At 32.8% G+C, this 21,536-nt stretch overlaps 1 long non-coding RNA gene across 1 annotated transcript; it reads right to left on the reverse strand.

Moving 5' to 3' along the window:
- Nucleotides 1–14,639: 14,639 nt before the first annotated feature.
- Nucleotides 14,640–21,394, reverse strand: LOC127730209 (uncharacterized). The gene is made up of 3 exons (XR_007994996.1): nucleotides 19,967–21,394; nucleotides 18,789–19,653; nucleotides 14,640–16,398 (listed from the first exon to the last, which is right to left on the reverse strand). It is a non-coding gene; the product is annotated as an uncharacterized LOC127730209 (long non-coding RNA).
- Nucleotides 21,395–21,536: the final 142 nt, after the last annotated feature.

Consider the following 21,536-nt stretch of genomic DNA (forward strand, 5'->3'; position numbering starts at 1 on the left):
TAATGATTAAGTTCTCCGATTAAGAGGAATGATCCCTTCGCTTCCCCTGTTTGCAGACATATTGGGTGCATTTAATAAACAACCAATCCTTCGGAAAGGACGCAAAGACAAGGATTTTTTTTTTATTAAAAAAAGGTTTAACTATTAAAATTGAATTTCCTCTTGAAACAGTTAATTTTCATTGAATTATAACGGTAGTTATTAGCAGGAGCAACGAGTTTAAAGGGGCATTAGCCGTCAAATTCATGTTCACCGATTTGACTCAAATACGTACTAAAACGTATATATCAAAATTACAAAAAAAAGTCTAAAATAAAGAATTAACAATGCATGGACTCGATAATATGTATCGCATTTTGAGTGTATTTTAGTCTAGACGCCATCTTATTTACCATCGAGATGACTTCCGAAGACTGTCGACGGTCATATAACCCGATATAAGCATAAATATATATATAAATATAAAAATATAGCGAGCACGTGCAATTGGATTTTTCTATGTCTGTTTGATTTCATATTGTAGGTTAAAAAAATGTTAATCGTCGTTTTTACTTGTATAAAAATTATTTTTTGTGGATCGAATCAGTCAACCAAATGGTTCACACTTGTTTTACTTTCAATGTTGACAGTCTTTTCCTTGACACGCCTAGTACATGCGTAGCAAATCTCTAGCTAAGGGGTTAAACTGAAGGTCACATGAATACTGATTTAATGAGGTTAAATTATAGACTTGCGAGTCAATAATACATCAGCGATGTTTTGAGCTTATTTTAAAAAATTTGGGGCAAGCTGACTGCTTATAACGAAATATTATATCAAAATTCCGCTTTTATACTTATACTTGAAACAAAAAGAATAGTATTACAAAGTTTTGTCTAAATTGTAACTATTGCCCCTTTAGCAGTGATTGGCATTAATTGTTGTAAAACTTGTATTCCATTTGTGTCTTTAGCATCCATGATTTTTTTTTGTTCAAATACTGAAGCCAGAACTAAATGCATACTATTCGTTTGGAAAGAGAAAACTCGGTATGTATAATATTAGCATCCTACGGATATCGATTACGAAACAGTAGCTCGATATAACCCTTTTATGTTCTAGATTGTTACCGACAGTTAGGGTGATTACGACGATTGCAAGAGTTTTGTATTTGCTCCATCAAATTTTGCTTTTAGCTTCTTTTTTAAAGAATTGGTAGAAATGTATGGAACGCCACAGCTGTCTTGTGTGGAACTCTGATATTACTTTATGTTGTTTTATTATTACTTGATGATATTTTGTCTTTACTTAATATGGTTTTGACATTACGTAATGATGTTTTGATATAACTCAATATGGAATAGTCATTACTTAATGATATTTCGATATTACACGATATGGTTTCGTATTGACTTGATATAGTTTTGTCATTACTCAATATGGTTTTGTCATTACTCGATGTGGTTTCACCATTATTTAATGTGGTTGTGTCATTAGTCAATGTGGTTTTAACATTACTTGATGTGAATGTGACTTAACGTTATGTAGTTGTTTCATTACATGATGTGGTTTTGTTATTTCGTAATGATGATTTGCCTATTCTTTATATGGTTTTAACATTACGCAATGATGTTTCAAAATTTGACGATTTTACACTACATGATGTGTTTGTTTCATTATTTGATGTGGTCCTGTCATTCTTTGATGTGGTTATCCCATTACTTGATGAGGTAAAACCACGTGACCAATTCGGAAAAAAATATGTTCTATTTTTAAACAGATTTCAATATATCGTTTGTTTAAGGTGCTTTGGATGGGTATCGCTAATCCATTGAGTTAAAGTTCAAATTAAAGTTCGAGTGGTTGTTCAGAGTTATTTGGTATGAAAAAGGGGAACGGCAGACAATAATAAGAAAAAAAGTATTAAAAAGTTTACAGTATTTCGGACATAATTGGGATATCCCCAAACCACTTGGTCCTGTTGTTTTTATCCTAAGTTCTCAAACGGAAGCAGTATTTTTGTAATAAATTTGTAAAATATTCCACGGAACCATGTGTCTCGCCTGATATTGCTGCTGTAAGTGTAAAAGCGTCATGTTGATCGACTGTACATTTATCCATACATTTATCGGTAAAAACAAAATTAAAAAAAAATGTTTTTCTGTAGATGCTTTTTCTTGAAATTGAGGAATAACTCCTATACAAGTTTTAAAACACTTCATTGAGGTTTACAAATTTATCATGTCAAAACAGTTTAATTCGGTTTTTATTAACTAAAACAAAACTGTATGGTTTTCAACAATGCGCAAAAACCCATACCCTATAGTAAGCTATAAAAGGTCCCGAAATGAAAAATGTAAAAAACTAGAAACCTAACGATCTATAGATACATAGATACTTTATTCTCTAAAAACTAAATACAAGTTTACAGAGAAACATACAATATAAATACAGATACAATAGTCGAGGTAAACAAATACAGTATGATATTCTAAAAGTACAAAATTATGATGGCATACATGTTTAGTAACATGTATAATGAAAGGTTAAACTCAATAGAAATTAAAAAAAATGGAGATGGAGACGCCGACGCCACTATCGACGACGAAATATAGGTTTGTTGTGTCTCACTGCCGCTACATTGATGTCGCAGGCTCGACACAAATCAAAAGACTTGAACTTTATTGTTAACAAATGAAACACTTCAAATCAACTCACACTAAAGTTACAGGGAAACGGGGGGAGAAGGGGCTCGGACTTAGCGATAAAGCATCAATACTATAAAATAAGAATTCTCCGAATTTTTTTTTTAGCGTAAATGATCATTTGAACTTCTACGAATATCAATCTTTTATTTGTAATCAATTGAATTCCCTGATCTACCTCGCACTAATTGAAAAATAAACTTTTTGGAATATCTGTTTCACATGTGACGACGGACATGTTCCAGTGGTCGTAACCATAATACCGTCATCTTTTCCTTGAATGTAAACTTCCAAATAAACCCAAATCACTGGGTTTGTACTTTCTCGAATAACACGACGGGTGCCTTTCTGGAGCATCCGAGATCACCCCGATGGATTTATATTACCCAGTCATACCGATCTATTGAATCAGCCAAATGAAACTGTTTTGTATGCTACCGCAACTGAAAGCTGGGGGGCATATTGTTTTACCCCCGTCCGTCCGTCCGTCCGTCCGTCCGTCCGTCCGTCCGTCCGTCTGTCCGTCCCATTATGGGTATATAGTTATTCCGCATAACTCCTCCTACAGTTTGAATCCTAGGAAGTTTTCTCTTTACTGTCTGTTTGTACATATATTGAAGGTGTGCATGTGGTCAGGGTTTAATGTTTATTAATATTTGCTTTTTTGGGAGATAGTTGAACTTTGTAATTTTTTGGGAAATTTCCTTGCATAAGTAGAGCGTTTCCAGATAACTCCTCCTACAGTTTGAATGCTAGGAAGTTTTCACTCTGCTGGCTGTTTGTACATATATTGTAGGTGTGCATGTGGTCAGGGTTTTTATTTTTATTATCTTTTGCTCTTTTTGGGAGACAATTGAACTTGTTTTTGTCATTTTTGGGGTATAAGCGGTTAAATGAGTTGAGTGCGGGGGCATCACTTTGTCTAGTTTACATTTTTTTCTCGTGTTGTGCTGTTACACAACTGTAACAGTCCGATGTAAGGTTAGGATTTAGCGCTCACATACATGTTAAACTCCGCCACGTGCACTTTCTTTATGTACCTGCCCCAAGTTAGGAGCATGAAGTTCAATTGTTGTCGTTGTATAAATGTGTGTCATTTTTTTTTGTAGATTGTTTATTTATAAATAAGACCGTTTGTTTTTTCGTTTGAATTTTTTCACATGGTGCATGGTGGCCTTTTGTAGCTGACTAAACGGTGTGTTGAAGGCTGTACGGTTGCCTATATATGATTTCTTACATCCACTGCATTTAAACTCTGGTGGATAGTTGTCTCATTGTCAATCACACCACATCTAGCTTTATTTCAACTTCTATGTTGCGTTTTGTATACTGTAACATTGTTTATCTTTTGTACGCATAACTCGGAGCCCTCTTTTCGGAAGCCCGAGCAAAAGTCCTTGTTCCGCGATAGAAAATTTAATTACGAACCCATATAAGATAGCTCGAATTTCAACTCATAATCTGAATTAATCTAAATGAGACTTAAATTCGAATCTTACTCAAACTCTACCTCAAAAAGTGACTCAAATTTAATGTTGTAACTAGAACTCTACCCTTAAATGTGACTCAAACTCGAAGTCCAACTCGAAACTCAATGCTAACTAAAATTTTAATTCTAATAATGACTTGAATTCGAAATCGAAGACTAACTCAAAGTTTAACTCAAACAGTAACCCGAACTCAAATTCGATGGATGGCAACACTCATCCCAGGCACATACAACCTGACATCTATCTAAAAATAGAACAGGTTTTTCCGAATCGGTCACGTGATTTTACCTCATCAAGTAATGGGATAACCACATCAAAGAATGACAGGACCACATCAAATAATGAAACAAACACATCATGTAGTGTAAAATCGTCAAATTTTGAAACATCATTACGTAATGTTAAAACCATATAAAGAATAGGCAAATCATCATTACAAAATAACAAAACCACATCATGTAATGAAACAACTACATGATAACGTTAAGTCACATTCACATCAAGTAATGTTAAAACCACATTGACTAATGACACAACCACATTAAATAATGTTAAAACCACATTGACTAATGACACAACCACATTAAATAATGGTGAAACCACATCGAGTAATGACAAAACCATATTGAGTAATGACAAAACTATATCAAGTCAATACGAAACCATATCGTGTAATATCGAAAAATCATTAAGTAATGACTATTCCATATTGAGGTATATCAAAACATCATTACGTAATGTCAAAACCATATTAAGTAAAGACAAAATATCATCAAGTTATAATAAAACAACATAAAGTAATATCAGAGTTCCACAGAAGACAGCTGTGGCGTTCCATAGAAATGAGTTGTTTCTCTCTTTGGGCTATTTACAAAATTTGCATTCCTCCAAACCTCAAAACTTGAAAATATATGTGTGTGTGTGTGTGCATGTGTGTGTGTTTGTGTTTTTATGCGGTTTTATATGAATAATATATAAATATATCAAACTTTACAACATACAGCAAACAATTAGCATTCTCATTGGAACCAAGGATGCTCCTCTAGTCGACTTGTTCCTTTATTCACATCAAGCCGACTTCATTCAGAAGATTTTTAGGAAGAATGTAAAGAAGCTAGCATTACCCTTTAACTTCACGTTCCGCTAACTAGATGATGTCGTCTCGCTAAATAATTCAAAGTTTGATGACTATGTTGAACGCACTACCCCATTGAACTTGAAATAAAGGACACAACAGATACAGTTAAGTCTGTCTAATATCTTGTCTTACATATAGAAACTGACAATAAGGATCGGTTGAGAACATTTTTTTACAACAAAAGAAATAATTCCAGCTTCCAAATTGTAAACTTTCAATTTCTATGTAGCACCATTCCAGCAGCGCATATGGAGAATATATCTCCCAGTTGATACGATATTCTAGAGCATGCCTTGCTTATCATGATTTCCTTGATAGAGGATTGCTGCATACAAGGAAGCTATCAATCAAGAGTTCCCAGTGGTGAAGTTGAAATCATCTCTTCAAAAATTGTACGGACGCCATAACGCGTAGGTAAACCGTTATGGAATATCTGTTTCATATATGACAACAAATATACTCCAGTTGTCGTAACCGCAACCCCGTCCTCTCTTTTCGAATGTGACCAATCGAATTAGACTTATCACCAGGTTGGTACATACACGAGCAACACGACGGGTGCCACATGCTTACCCTTCCGCAGCACCTGAGATCTGCCCCGGTTTTTCGTGAGTTTCGTGTTGCTCAGTCTTGAGATTTCTATGTTGTGTTTTGTATATACTTTTTGTATTTTGATAATTTTTCGTTTTTTTTGACAAGGCATTGTCAGTTTGTTTTCAACTTCTTAGTTTGAATATCTCTTTGGTATATTTCGGCTTTCTTATACACCTTTGTTGTATTGGATTCTAATCTTTTTTCGCGAAGGAGTATTTTTGTTACATGTGTTACGGATATCTAACAAATGACTTTTTTCTCTTTGAATGAAATAAAAATGTCGACCGATATTTAGGTTAAATGTAAATATTAAAGTTAATATCATGTTTTCAACAGTGCAGTGCACTGCGTTCCTATATATTAATACACATTATCTTTACTTCATATGAAGAAGTAACACAATTAAAAACCAAATTATTTGTATTTCTTTTTTTTTAAAGTTAGAATTCTCTATATATATCAATTAAGCTTAAATTCAAAATCTTTATTTTAATATAAAAACAAGGAGATGTGGTATGATTGCCAATGAGACAACTATCCACCAAAGTTCAAATGAAGTAGATGTAAGCAATTATAGGCAACCATACGGCCTTCAACAATGAGAAAAAACCCATACCGTATAGTCGGCTAAAAATATGAAACAATTCAATTGAGAAAAACAACGACCCCCGTCTCCGAAACCCATGTCTCGTCCTGTTTCAGGCTAGAGAGAAAAAAAATTGGTTTGTTGTTGGAGTACCAATTTTTTTTCTTATGAACAATTAATTCCTTCTAGCAACCCATGCATCACTATTCTGTAGATATTTATTATACTAATGTAATTTGGTTTGTTGAGGAATAAGTCAGCTGTCGTTGGTTCGTGTCTGTCATATTTGTTTTTCGTAAATTGTTTTGTTATAAATTAGGCCGTTAGTTTTCTCAATTGAATTGTTTCATACTTTTCATGTCAGGGCCTTTTATAACCGACTATACGGTATGGGTTTTTCTCGTTGTTGAAGACCGTACGGTTGCTGATAATTGATTACATCCACTTCATTTGAACTTTAGTGGATGGTTGTCTCATTGGAAATCATACCACATCTCCTGTTTTTATATATATACAACTTACAATCATTACATACACAAAATTTAGTTAACATATTGCTTATAGTATACAAGAAACAGACCAAACCACGAAAACGTAATATTGACCAATGAACCATGAAAATGAGGTCAATGTCAGATGAACCCTGCAAAACAGACATAAACACGTTACAATTATTCCATTCATCAAATATAGTTGACCTATTGATAGTATCCTAAAAGATGACCTATCTATTGAAACTCAACATTGACCAATGAATCATGAAAACGATGGACGATACCTGCCAGACAAACATATACACCTTACAAGTATTCCATAGATCAAATATAGTTGACCTATTGCTTAACGTATAAGAAAAACTGACCAAAACACAAAAGCTTAACATTGACAAATGAACTGTGAAAATGAGATAAAGGTCTAATGGAACCTACCAGACTGACATGTACACCGTAAAATCTTTCCATACACTAAATATATTTAAACTTTTGCTAATAGTATTAGAAAAACAGACCAAAACACAAAAACGTACATTGACCAATGAAACGTGAAAATGAAGTCACGGTCAGATGAAACCTGCCAGCTGACTGACAATCATTCCATACACCAAATATAGTTGACCTACTGCTTACAGTTTCTGAAAAACGGACATAATCGCGTAACTTAAACTTTGATCACTGATCCATGAAATGAGGTTAACGTCATGTAAAATCTGTCTGACGGACATGTAGACCTTGCAAGGAACCCATCTACCAAATATAGTTATACTGTTACTCATAAGAGAGAAATTCACATGACAATAAAACTAAACTTTTGTTTCAAGATGTCGCTGAACCATGAAAATGAGATCAGGGACAACGAACATATGACAGACCGAGAAATTTCATAAGATAAGGCAACTGTATACAAAGTATGAAGCCTCAATGTCTTCTACCCTCTGAAATATAAGGCTTAAATACAAACAGTTAAGGCCGCAGTCTCGGGATTGTAATCCTAATGTCTCGCATTCTGCGAATTTCGTAACAGGCGAGACAAAAAACATTGAATATAAAACTCGATCAATATAGACAGAAGCGACGAATGTCGCAGTCGCGAAAATAACCATTCGATGTCTTGGGAATGAAATTTATTTGTGCAAGGCTATGTTATGGCAGACAGTAACTAACGACAACCACTGAATTGAAGAACTCCTGACCAAAGAATGTGGTGGGATTAAACATGCTTGTGAGTGCTCATCCCTCCATTTATCTGGAACAGTGGTGTATCATAAATAAACTAGATGTGTCGGAACGACACGAATGGTCCCGTTTGCAAAAACAGCTTGAAGCTCAATATGTGAAGGCGTTTAAAAAGAGTCTGTATAACAGTTATTTTTACGAAATTTTCAAAGTCCAAAACCAGTAATTTCGGAAAAAATAAGCGGAACGGAACCAAACGTAAACTCAATCTGTACATTGTAACTCATCATAGTAGATTCACATACTAAAAAGCCATAAGGGGTTCCGTGGAACCCTGTGTCTCGCCTGCAATTGCTGCTGTCAGTGTAAAAGTGTAATGTTGACTTAAAAAGTGAGTCCATTTATCAGTAAAATACAGAATTTAAAAAATATTCAAACTTTTTCTTTAGATAACATTTCTTGGTCTTGAAGATGAGCTTCTGTCCAAATTTCATAACAATCAAAGGTTTACAAATTTATCATGTAAAAAAAACTTAATCAATTTAACCGACATTTTTATACGACTGCCTGTAAATATTACTAAAAAATGAAGTCTATCTATCAGAAAAATACTAAAAATGAAAAAAAAAAAATATTTTCAAAGGTTACCTCAGACATTATCTCTCAATCATTAAAAAGCTACTGCCAAAGTCATAAAACTCTATGAAGGTTTGACAAAGTAATTGATGTGTAACAAACTTTAACCCCAGACTGTATCTTCTTGTTAACTGTAAAAAAAACTAAGTCCATTTATCAGTAAAATACGGAAAAATAAAAATAAATATTTGCAAAATTTTGCTCTGGATACTGTATTTGGTCATAAATAAGCGTCTGTCCCAATTTCATAAAATCCATGTAGGTTTGACAAAGTTATTGATGACTAAGAAACTTTAACCAAAGACAAAATATGAAGTTAATGTAAAAACACTTAAGTCCATTTATTAGTAAAATACGGAAAATGAAATTTTGCCCCGAATACTGTATATGGTCATAAACAAGCTTCTGTCCCAATTTCATAAAATCCATGTAGGTTTGACAAAGTTATTGATGTCCAAAAAAACTTTAACCACAGACTGAACCTAAATGTTGAGGCCGCCGACTCCAACGACGGAATCTAGTATCGCTATGTCTCGCTTTCGCGAAATAAATTCCGCAGGCTCGACAAAAATCAGCTCAAAATGTGAAGGCGTTTATAAAAAAAGTCCGTATAACTGTTATTTTCACAAAATTTTCAAAGTCCAAAGCCCGTCATTTCGGTAAAAATCAACGGAGCGGAACCAAACGTAAACTCGATTTGTAACTCATTATAGTAGACTCACATACTAAAAATTAGCTCAATATGTGAAGGCGTTTATAAAAAAAAAATAGTCCGTATAATTGTTCGTTGCGGAATGACGGAATGACGGACAAGGGTAAAACTAAATGGCCCCGACCACTTTGTGGCTGGGCCAAAAAAAATGCAAAAATCAGTTGGAAAGAGGTTGATTCATCAGATGGGTACAAAACACATTACAACAACAACAACAACAACAAAGAGATAAAACAAGTTGCTTTCTTAAAAAAGAAAAGCAATACGTGAACCAAAGACCGCTGACTGGTCACCAAAAGATTGTTGCTGAATTTTTGTTTGATTTTGAAATGAAATAATTGACTGTGAATAGAAAAAGATAATGATGAAGTTAAACTACCTTTATTAATAATATGTAATAGAGTGTACATTCTTGCACAAGTCAGTTGAAAGCAATGTTGGATAGGTGTGAATAGAAACGTGTATATACAGCTACTATTTGAATATACATTTTGATGCTCGACTATTTCATTTATTACTTGGGATAGTACATCATTTTTTTTTATAATGTTACTGCAAATTCCAGTTTCTACAAACTGGATGTATAATGCAAATTGCACAAACCAATCGCAATATAAATTTAAGCACTCAGTTTGCTTTATAATCTGGATGCATTTATTTTATCTATCACATCTTTATATTTTGTTTCCTGAATGGATGCCTTCATATTCTCAACTCGTTATTGAAGTTGTCTGTACTCATGATAGATGTTGTACAGATAACTTTAAAGTCCATTTTCAATGTGAAGTGCACGTGGTGAAGTTAAACCCTGTGGCATACAACTTATAAGAAGGTTTCGTTTATTTTTCTTGAGAGTAACACACCAGCTTCATTTGGACCTCTTATACAGAGACTTATTTTGGTCTCATAAAACATCTAAAATTTTAAGGATTTCCTGATTTTACTTAAATCAATCCAAATATTTTACAGGGAAACTTGGTTTTGAAGAATATCTTATTTTCAGAAGTTTTATGAATACCTGAACATACTCTCAAAAGAACCAATTCATATAAAAGACATGTAGATATAAAAAAAAAAAATACCAGACGCGAGTTAAGTCTACAAAGAATCATCAGTGACGCTCGAATAAAAATAGTTAAAAAGGCCAACTAAAGTACGAAGTTAAGTAATCTCTATTCCTTGGGTAGAAAATCCTTGGCATTTCGAAAATGTCAAAGTTTATAAAAGAACAGTGACTGAAAAAAGAAAACAAAAAAGAAATAGCTAGAGGTCAGAATACCGTAAGCAATGATGACCGTGCTTGAAAGTCACATGGCAAGCTCTTATTGCCGTGCCCTGAATTTAAATAAGAAAAGCGAAAATTCGCATTCGCGAGTGAAATTAATATTTATGCATGAACGTGGTATTTTTGCGCATGAAATAGTAAATAGAAAGCATACGTACTGATACTCTGGATAAGAATACGCATTTGCGTCATCACATATACTAATCTAATAGTTGAATTCGGATGTCAAACTACCTACCTCAAGTGTTTTGACTACGGATTCATTGACATTTTATCCGGAATTGTTGTGAACGCAAACCGATAGTGTGCGTGTGAACAGGGTGATGTATAATGTGAATGATTGAAAACGTGTAGGATGGCTGACCAACACAATGAATACAATTTTCAAAACCGTACCATTGTACAAACATTCAGATGCTATAAGGTTGAACTAATAAAAGAAAAAAAAATAATTAACATTATGATAGTAATTAAATTTTGATATGATTATTGTAAAATATTAATTACGTTTTTTGTGAGATGCAAGGATTTAAAATCTCAGTTTTACTTTAACAATGAATATTCTCTTAGTCTGGTAGTATCTATTAATGAAATTAGATATTTTTTTTACAGAAAAATCCTTTTGTTTGATTATCTTTCTGCTTTCCGACCACTGTGTTTCCGACCTTAGATAAATATTTTTAACAGAAATATCGTTTTCTTAATTTTCTTCATTCTTTCCGACATTTTCTCATGCTATGATTGAAATACTAAGTATCAAATTATAAACGTTCAGAAATAATCAGTTTATTCTTGGTGATTGTATATCAATAAACTATTCCAAGGTTTATTAAATACAACACACACAACGCGTTGATGGACCGTCTCAAAGCATGAATTATATAATTGCGTTATCATTATACTTGATATTTGATAAACATTCTTATTATTAAAGGAGGGGTTCACGCTTATATATTGGCGAGTTTTGGAAGTGTCTATGGGCCACTCGATACACCTCGGAATCAAGATTCTCGGAACGTCTCGACAATTTTCGATCATTTATACAGTTAGTTATCTATGTCTTTGATACGGTCCCTCTGTGGATAGGCTACCACGTTACATTGTATATTTCAACAATCAAAGTTCATTTGTAGATTGGAAAGTAAAACAATAAAGACTAGGTTGCATTTAAAAATCATTTATATGTTAGAACCTATTTGCCTTTTGACAAAACATATGTGTTTTTAATAATGTGAATGTTTATTAAATATCAAGTATAATGATAACGCAATTATATAATTTATGCTTTGAGACGGTCCCTTTACGTGTTGTGTGTTGTGTATTAAAACAGCGTGTTGTCGTGCATTGTGACAATAAACCTGGAAATAGTTTACTGATAGATAATGACCCAGAATATACTAATTATTTCTGAACGTTTATCATTTGATATTGTGTATTTAGATCATAGCATGAGAATATGTCGGAAAGCAAAAAGAAAATTTTAAAAACGATTTTTCTGTTTAAAATATTTATCTTAGTTCGGAAACACAGTGGTCGGAAAGCAGAAAGATAATCAAACAATAAGATTTTTCTGTAAAAAAAAATTCTAATTTCATTAATAGATACTACCTGACTAAGAGAATATTCATTGTTAAGTTTAAACTGAGACTGAACTTATTCTTAATAGAATATAATTAAAATTGTAATTTATACGTGCATTATCATGTCTCACAGATTTGAACAGTTATTACATTTATGAAAATTATATGTGATGTATGAGCACCAATGAGCAGGGATGCGTACCCAAAGTAAGCTAAATATCTAAATTTTAAACGGTCGTGAATGAAAAATACTTTTCAAATCACACACATTTTAAATCCTTGCATCTCACAAAAAACGTAATTATTATTTTACAACAATTATAACAAAATTAATAACTATCATGATGTTAATTGTTTTATACTGTTTAAGAATGGATTTATAAGTCTCTGCTTATATTTTGTATAGCAATATATTCATATAATCGAATTTTAGACTTTAAAAAGAGATTCATTTGAAATACAATGTCCATCACTAAATACTCGACGTTTGCGTTTATTGATATTATATTCTAAATTTTCGGAAAAAGTTCACTAGCAGGAATGTATGTTTATTATACAATTTCAATTCATTTTTTGTTTGTTTGTTTTAATAGTTCAACCTTATAGCATCTAAATATTTGTACTATGGTACAGTTTTGAAAATTGTTTTCATTGTGTTGACCAGCTATCCTACACTTCTTGATTCATTCACATTATACATCATCCTGTTCACATGCCCACTATCACAAAAGTTCCGGATTAAATTTCAATGAATCCGTAGTCAAAACACTTGAGGTAGGTAGTTTGACATCCGAATTCAACTATGATGTTAATATATGCGATGACGCAAATGCGTATTCTTATCCAGAGTAGCAATGCGTATGCTTTCTATTTACTATTCTTGGACAAAAATACCACGTGCATGCATGCATAAATATTAATTTCACTCGTGAATGAGAATTTTCGCTTTTCTTATTTAAATTCAAGACACGGCAGTAAGAGATTAACATGTGATTTTCAAGCACGGTCATCATGTAACTTACGGTATTCTGACCTCTAGCTGTTTCTCTTATGTTTTTCTTTTTTGAGTCACTGTCCTATTATTAACTGTGACAATTTCGAAATGCCCAGGATTTTACACCCAAAGAATAGATTACTTAACTTTGCCTTTTTAACTTTTTTTATTCGAGAGTCACTGATGATTCTTTGTAGACTTAATTCGCGTCTGGCGTACAACATTTTAATCCTGGTATCGTTTTTGTCGAGCCTTCGACTTTTGTCGAAAAAGCGAGTCATAGCGATCCTACATTCCGTCGGCGTCGTCGTTGTCGTCGGCGGCGTCCACAAATATTCACTCTGTGGTTAAAGTTTTTGAAATTTTAATAACTTTCTTAAACTATTCTGGATTTCTACCAAACTTGGACAGAAGCTTGTTTATGATCATAAGATAGTATCCAGAAGTAAATTTTGTAAAAAAAAAATTCTGTTTTTCCGTATTTTACTTATAAATGGACTTAGTTTTTCTGCCAGGAAACATTACATTCACTCTGTGGTTAAAGTTTTTAAAATTTTAATAACTTTCTCAAACTATCCTGGATTTCTACCAAACTTGGACAGAAGCTTGTTTATGATCATAAGATAGTATCCAGAAGTAAATTAAAAAAAAAAAATTCCTGTTTTTCTGTATTTTACTTATAAATGGACTTAGTTTTTCTGCCAGGAAACATTACATTCACTCTGTGGTTAAAGTTTTTAAAATTTTAATAACTTTCTCAAACTATCCTGGATTTCTACCAAACTTGGACAGAAGTTTGTTTATGATCATAAGATAGTATCCAGAAGTAAATTTAAAAAAAAAATTCCTGTTTTTCCGTATTTTACTTTTAAATGGACTTAGTTTTTCTTCCGGTTAACATTACATACAGTCTGCAGTTAAATTTTTTAAAACTTTTATTAGATTCATAAACTATCCTGGATTTTTACCAAACTTGGACAGAAGCTTCTTACAATTAAGAAATTTTAAAAGAGGAATATTTTTATTAAATTTTTTCCTCATTTCATTTTTGTTGAGCCTGCGATTAACAACAAAAGTAGGCGAGACACCGGGTTCCGGGGAACCCTTACGAATTTTATATCTAAATATCTTTTATATAAATTGTTTCTTTTTGAGAGTATGTTCAGGTATTCATGAAACTTCATAAAGAAGATATTCTTCAAAACCAAGTTTCTCTGTAGAATATTTGAATTATCTCAGATGGTGCCATTAAAACAAAATACATATATGGTTTGGCGATATCTGGCCACAGCTTTTATTCATAATATAGATTCATATGATATATATATATATATATATAGATAGATAGATAGATGTATATGTATATGTAGATAGATATATGGTTGGTTACCCGAAGATAATATGGCAACCTTGCTGCAAAAAGCAGATAGATAGATAGATATATATGAAAATGTAAAGATGCACCGTGGGATACACTGGTGCTTTAAATTTAGAAAACACCGTGAGATACACAAGTGTAGTCTGTATTATCCAAAAACCTAAAATTTCATAGTTAACATTAAGATTCTATGCAGCGAATTCTGCCATTACTGGGAATCTATTAATGATGCTCAAAGTTCAAATAAAAGTCACTTTTCTCAACCGCAAACAAGTTAACATCATCAGTCAAATCTGTATTACCACTGTCATCGACAAAAACCTGAAAAATAAATACAAAAGAGCAGTATCTCGTACAAAAAAAGGAGTGGGAGGGCGGGTTTTCAATTTTACCGCTTACGAAATTTAAACAGCTTGCTTGCTGCGATGAAATTCTGTAAAGGACTAAATTACGTCACAGAATATAACGTCACTCATGTTAGGTAAATCTAAAACATGAAACACAATCCGTCAGTGGCCCCAGCGATAACTGAATTTAAGTCTATTTACTTAAATTCCATTATCTCAGATGGTGCCATTGAAACAAAATACATATATGGTTTGGCGATATCTGGCCACAGCTTTTATTCATAATATAGATTCATATGATATATATATATATATATAGATAGATAGATGTATATGTATATGTAGATAGATATATGGTTGGTTACCCGAAGATAATATGGCAACCTTGCTGCAAAATGTAGATAGATAGATATATATGAAAATGTAAAGATGCGCCGTGGGATACACTGGTGCTTTAAATTTAGAAAACACCGTGGGATACACAAGTGTAGTCTGTATTATCCAAAAACCTAAAATTTCATAGTTAACATTAAGATTCTATGCAGCGAATTCTGCCACATTGACGGAGGAAAACAGAGACTCTGTCAACCGCCATAAAAAGGGCGGTTCGCTGCAAAGCTGTGAACCAGATATGAGATAACTACAGATAGATAGATAGATATTTTTATTCAAAGTACAACTTGGTACATATATATGTTAAATAATCTATATGATGTTTTGTGAACAACTGTTCAAAAACATATTTACCTACACAGATAAAAAAAACTAACCAAAACTACACCAAACCATAAGATAGTTGATTGTATTTGTATACCATAAAATATAGTATATTATAGTATATCATCAAATATATATTCAAGATGTTTAACAATTTATTTCATAAGCATGTTAAGGGTGACAAGTGAAAAACATCCAGTTGAAAAATATCTGGTCTGATCGAAAATCATAATATTTTATGTAGCAACCCTGACAGCTAATTATAAAGACAATAATATAGTTGTATATTCTATAGCAACACAAGTCCATGCTTTGCAATAACCTGGTCAAATTTGAGACCATACTTACTTAAGAATTGATGAACCGCATAATCCATCTGATCATGTTCTTCATCTCATTGTGCAAAAATCCCACTCTAGAACTACCTGTGTCATTACCTGCTACATGTTTTATTAAGAAATATGGTGGATCCTCATAGTTTCATGTTCTGAGTTAACTTTTAACATGCTTGACAATCATGCCACCACAAAGATTCATTTCCGTGCCTAGACCTAAGTCAACCCCATCTGGAGGATGTCGGTCTGCTACAAAAACATACTTACTATTGAGGAATCTACTATCCAAACATTAAAGCTAATAGGATCTCCTACAATTCTTGTACAGCAAATAGCTACATGGAAGTATATGTTACATATGTAATACCAATACAATTTAAAGCATAATTAATCGAGAAAAATAATAATTCTTCTGTAACCCCTGTCTTAAGTTGTCAGCATTGGATCTCCGACCCTTTAATAATCCTCAAAAACAATAGAAAAGACAGCTTCAAACACACTGAATTCATACCAAGTTTAGCCAACAACAAGATAAGGAAATATTTGCTAAGACTTCAGCATGACTCTGGTTAAGGTAAACGTAAAGGCCTGGAGTGTTTAATACTTTCTTAAAAACTGACAAACCTCAAATTTTTTTTTTTTTTTTTTTTTTTTACACATCTGTTAAATTTTCCTAAAAAAATATCCAAACCTAGTAAAAGTAATGTCACAATTTTTGTTGAGAGAGATACAAAATGTACAAGTAAGCAATACCTTAACAATTCATAGAGAGAGATAGGAAATGTATTCATTAAAACAATTAGAGATCTGAACTCATGAAAAAAGAAAGACTGTCCTCTCTGATACATCTGTATGTACTGGGTGCTGTGGAACTTACAATTAAATGGTTACTAAAGGTCTGAAATAACAGTAATAAAACCCGTAGGGTTATAGCAGGATAAACATCTGCAGTTGGGACCAAGCATCTGAAGCGATCCACCTAAAAACCAGAAATGGCTTCAGCCATAATGAAAAATTTGTACCAGAACAGTGATAATGAATGTCATACTAAACTCCCAAATATATGAACTATAATAAAAATTCATACAAGGCTAACATAGGCCAGAGGCTCCAGACTTGGAACAGGTACTTAATTGCGGAGGGGTTAAACAAGTTATTTAAAATCTCAACCAAATGCAGAACAAACAAACACACAGCAATACGCACAGTAAAAATCACACAGTTTAAAGAAGTCCGAGTCCAATATCAGGATAGGTAACAAAACAAACAAAACAAAAATTGAAAAATGACGACATTACATAAATCAACAATGGACTACTAACAGTTACTGACTGACATGCCAGCTCCAGACCTCAATTTAACTGTTCGAAAGATTATGTCTTCATTATATGAAATATCTAACACCATCCCTCCAATGGGGGTTTAGTATCATATCATCATAACATATATTAGAGGAACATAACCCGTATCAACCAGCAACTGGTTTAAGAATAAATGAGTTTTTGTCCGATGCAAAGACTGTGCAAGTGAATCAATATTGAAGCCAAAATATGCCATTTTTTATGCAGGCAACAGTATTCCTTCTTTATAAGTTTGCTCTAATGTTTAGTTAGCTTTTGAGGTAAACTGACATTTTGTACTTTGTAAAGTATATTACCATAAAAGATTGGATGGGAAATACCTGAATGTGTAAGATGTCTATGTAGAAGTGAATTTCTTATAATGTAATAAAACTGCCCATAAATACAAGGCAAGAAGAACTGGATCAACTCAGGCAAATGCAAATTTTAAAGAATGACTATGAGGACCTGTATACTAGAGTCTAAATCCATGTAAGAAGAAACAAACATTTAGTATAACAGCAGCAACCACTCTCTGTCTCGTCTTGGGTTTGAAACAGGTTGCCCAAATGAAAACTTATTTCCATTTGAGGTCTAGGTGACCTGAAACTTGGATTATCATAAGAAGGCCTAGATTATGCAAAGTAAACAAGGTAAATGTCTCCTGTTAGGACAACCAACAAGTTATAAAGGATGACCTGTGTTACACAAAAACAACATCTAGGTACCCTCATAATTAAAAGCATAACATTTCAAATTAGTCCCAGTGTTCATGCTAACTGAAATTCAACCTGTACTATAATTTTCATTAATAAATATCAACCATAATTTGGATTCAACAGTAGCCCAGCAACCAGTAGGGCCAATGGTTTTATGCAAATGAAATTGTTGTCATAATGCTTCCAGCCTAAAATTAACAAAGCTTGGCACCTAAATGTACAGCGTAAGATACTCATCTATTTGAGCAACTCCTAGAATCTTCCAGGATGAAGATTACAATAAATTCTAGTATATATATAAATTAAAGCTGTTGTCGACACCTAAATACTAAAGATTTTTAACTGGTTTGGAGCAGACTGCAAGACAAGCTGTAAATAATTACTTAAATTGTACTAGTTTGTGCTAATATTACATGTACATACATGTATATATCCTCGCTTATCTGCGTCTGACAATTTACACAAAACTCTGTAATAGTCTCATTTTAAAAATGTTTACAAGATAAAACCATTTTGGCCCCTATTTTCCCTTAAATATATAAAAAAATAAAATTAAAAAAATTGAAAATTTCCCACACACCTGAGACTGGTTGGTAGGGTTTGGGCAAACAGAAATATTTGCAGTCTGTCCTAAAATAGTGATCAATAAATATACACTTCTATAAATTTTGTCCTTTATAATTGTGGTACTTTATTGCAACATCTGTATTCATGCAGTACATGCATATCGATTTGTAATATTCAGATTATGTATCAAGATAAATAATATTATATTAGTCAATAGTGTTCTCCATTACAAATCATATGTCACAAATCATATGATAATATACAAAACAACATTTAAAAGTTTCACATGTAATATATTTATAATAATATATAATTGTAACCTTATATTTAAGAATTGTTTTTTATTTCTAACGCATGATGTGGCATCCCCTATAAATTGTAAAAATAACACATTCAGCAATATTTTGTGGATTTAAGTTTAGAAACTGAGATATAATCATTACACAAATCTTTTAAATCTAAACCATTAGATTGGAAAAAAAAAATAAAAGTTGCCTTAATCTTTATACATATGTTTGTTATATGTTAGAATCACATGTACATGTAGGGGTTTAACTTAAAAGTAATATACTGCTTTTGTAAATATGATGATTACCTGGTAAATTATCAACTGTGAACTGGAACATACTAATGCAGAGCTCTGGGGGTTTGCATAAATGATGTCTGATGATGATCCAATGTACAAATGTATGTGACCTAAAGTAGTTGAGTTAGTGGCATGATGAGTCATGAATCCAGTTCAGTCTGGTGACCCATTTGTAAAAACTGGTGTGTCATTGTTGTCTATGTCTCTGGTCCAACTGTTACAACCCTGGTGGTGTTCTGTGGCAGAGCAAGGTCGCACTTTTCGCTTTCTAACTGATCTTCCCAACATTGTGCTACAACTCAACAAAAAGTAAATATTAGTTCCACCATGCTACAGCATTGACATAAAAAAATCAAATGACTGTACAAAGAAACAAGAACAATAAAAATATTACGTATACTCCTAGTTGTGTCGAAGATAGTTACAATAATTTAAAATTAGTATATATACATGATATATATATTTATTAATTCTTAAATCCATAGTCAGTTGATAGTGACATAGTGTAATATTTGTATATAATTAAGTTATTACAACAATAATTTAAGCTGTGGCCTGTTGATGACATTATGACTAAATTTGTGATTTATCTGAACTATTCATACCATATCGACCTAGTCTAGGCTAGAGAGTAGTAGCAACTATACATGTCACTGTGATGACTGATGTGACAGACTCGACACTCTTGACAGTTTTTAGTAACAAGTGTGTAGGTACACGCAAAATTTATAGCAGGATATATACAGAAAATGATATATGTTTGCTTAACTCCACCAGCAAGCTAAGATTTAGACATGACGATTTTTTGCTACTGCTTCTTAACTCCGGGCATGGTCTATGTGCAAGATTTCCAAGATTTTTTTTTATTTGTATCGAAAATTGAACTTCCGGTTACGAACCTGGGTCCTTTCGCCCCAAAGGGTACGTCCCTTTTACACCTTTGTACGTTCATATCCTTTCATGGAATATTTGCTGTATATGTGCTATGAAAGATCTAGATACACAATTACCGATGTATACCATTTTAAGGAAAATTTAATTATAATTCGGGAGTTCATCAGATAACGCCTGCCCCACAACACATAAACATTAAAGACACGTGACTAACCTGCATGATCTGTTACAGCGCAAATACAATTGTTAGGCCACAGGAGTTTGAAATCCTAGCAATAACGGTGTAAAAATATGCCATACTCGACTATCACAGTAGTCGTCATATATGAGACATATTTACACTTGTATGCAAATTTGTCCGCCATTACTTTGAATCACACAAGTTCCCGTAAAATTTGTTAAAACATTTGACGTCATAATTAAAAAGGGATTGTTGTTTGACGTCAGAAGGTTATTCGGAGACAGATCTAAGGTCATTCGGAGACAAAATTCAGCTAAATACCAAAAGTGTAAATACGTTTATTAAAGACGCGTTACTAACCTGCATGATCTGTTACAGCGCAAATACAATTGTTAGACCACAGGAGTTTGAAATCCTAGCAATAACGGTGTAAAAATATGCCAAACTCGACTATCACAGTAGCCGTCATATATATATATATATTAGTACCTTAATATCAGTATCGGGCAGACTATATACATGCATCTAATTTGATGTAGAAATACAATGACGAAATCATTATTATAATCTGCAAATCTTAGGACAATAATGCATCTAATTACTAATATTTGTAAAAATTAAATAATTTATAAAAATGAAAACGAATAATGGGACCAATCTCTTTCAGTCTTTGCATGTGCTCTCCACGTGGCGATGAAATTCCTGATGGAATATATGGTTAAAAAAATGACGATCGATGAAATGAATTCTTTCTAAGATTACTTCTAATAAACATTGGAAGGATGAGGCAGGTTATAACCATACAATACAAACACTACTTTACCATTTACAAGATACTACTTTTCATTTTTTTCAATTTTACCGCTTACGAAATTTAAACAGCTTGCTTGCTGCGATGAAATTCTGTAAAGGACTAAATTACGTCACAGAATATAACGTCACTCATGTTAGGTAAATCTAAAACAGAATCTGAAATCTGAAACCCAATCCGCCAGTGGCCCCAGCGATAACTGAATTTAAGTCTATTTACTTAAATTCCATTGATTTAAGTAAAATCAAGAAATCCTTAAAATTTGATATGCTTTATTAGACTAAGGAGA

Source organism: Mytilus californianus, unplaced genomic scaffold, assembly GCF_021869535.1.
Source record: "Mytilus californianus isolate M0D057914Y unplaced genomic scaffold, xbMytCali1.0.p SCAF_1, whole genome shotgun sequence".
Classification (NCBI taxonomy): domain Eukaryota; kingdom Metazoa; phylum Mollusca; class Bivalvia; order Mytilida; family Mytilidae; genus Mytilus; species Mytilus californianus.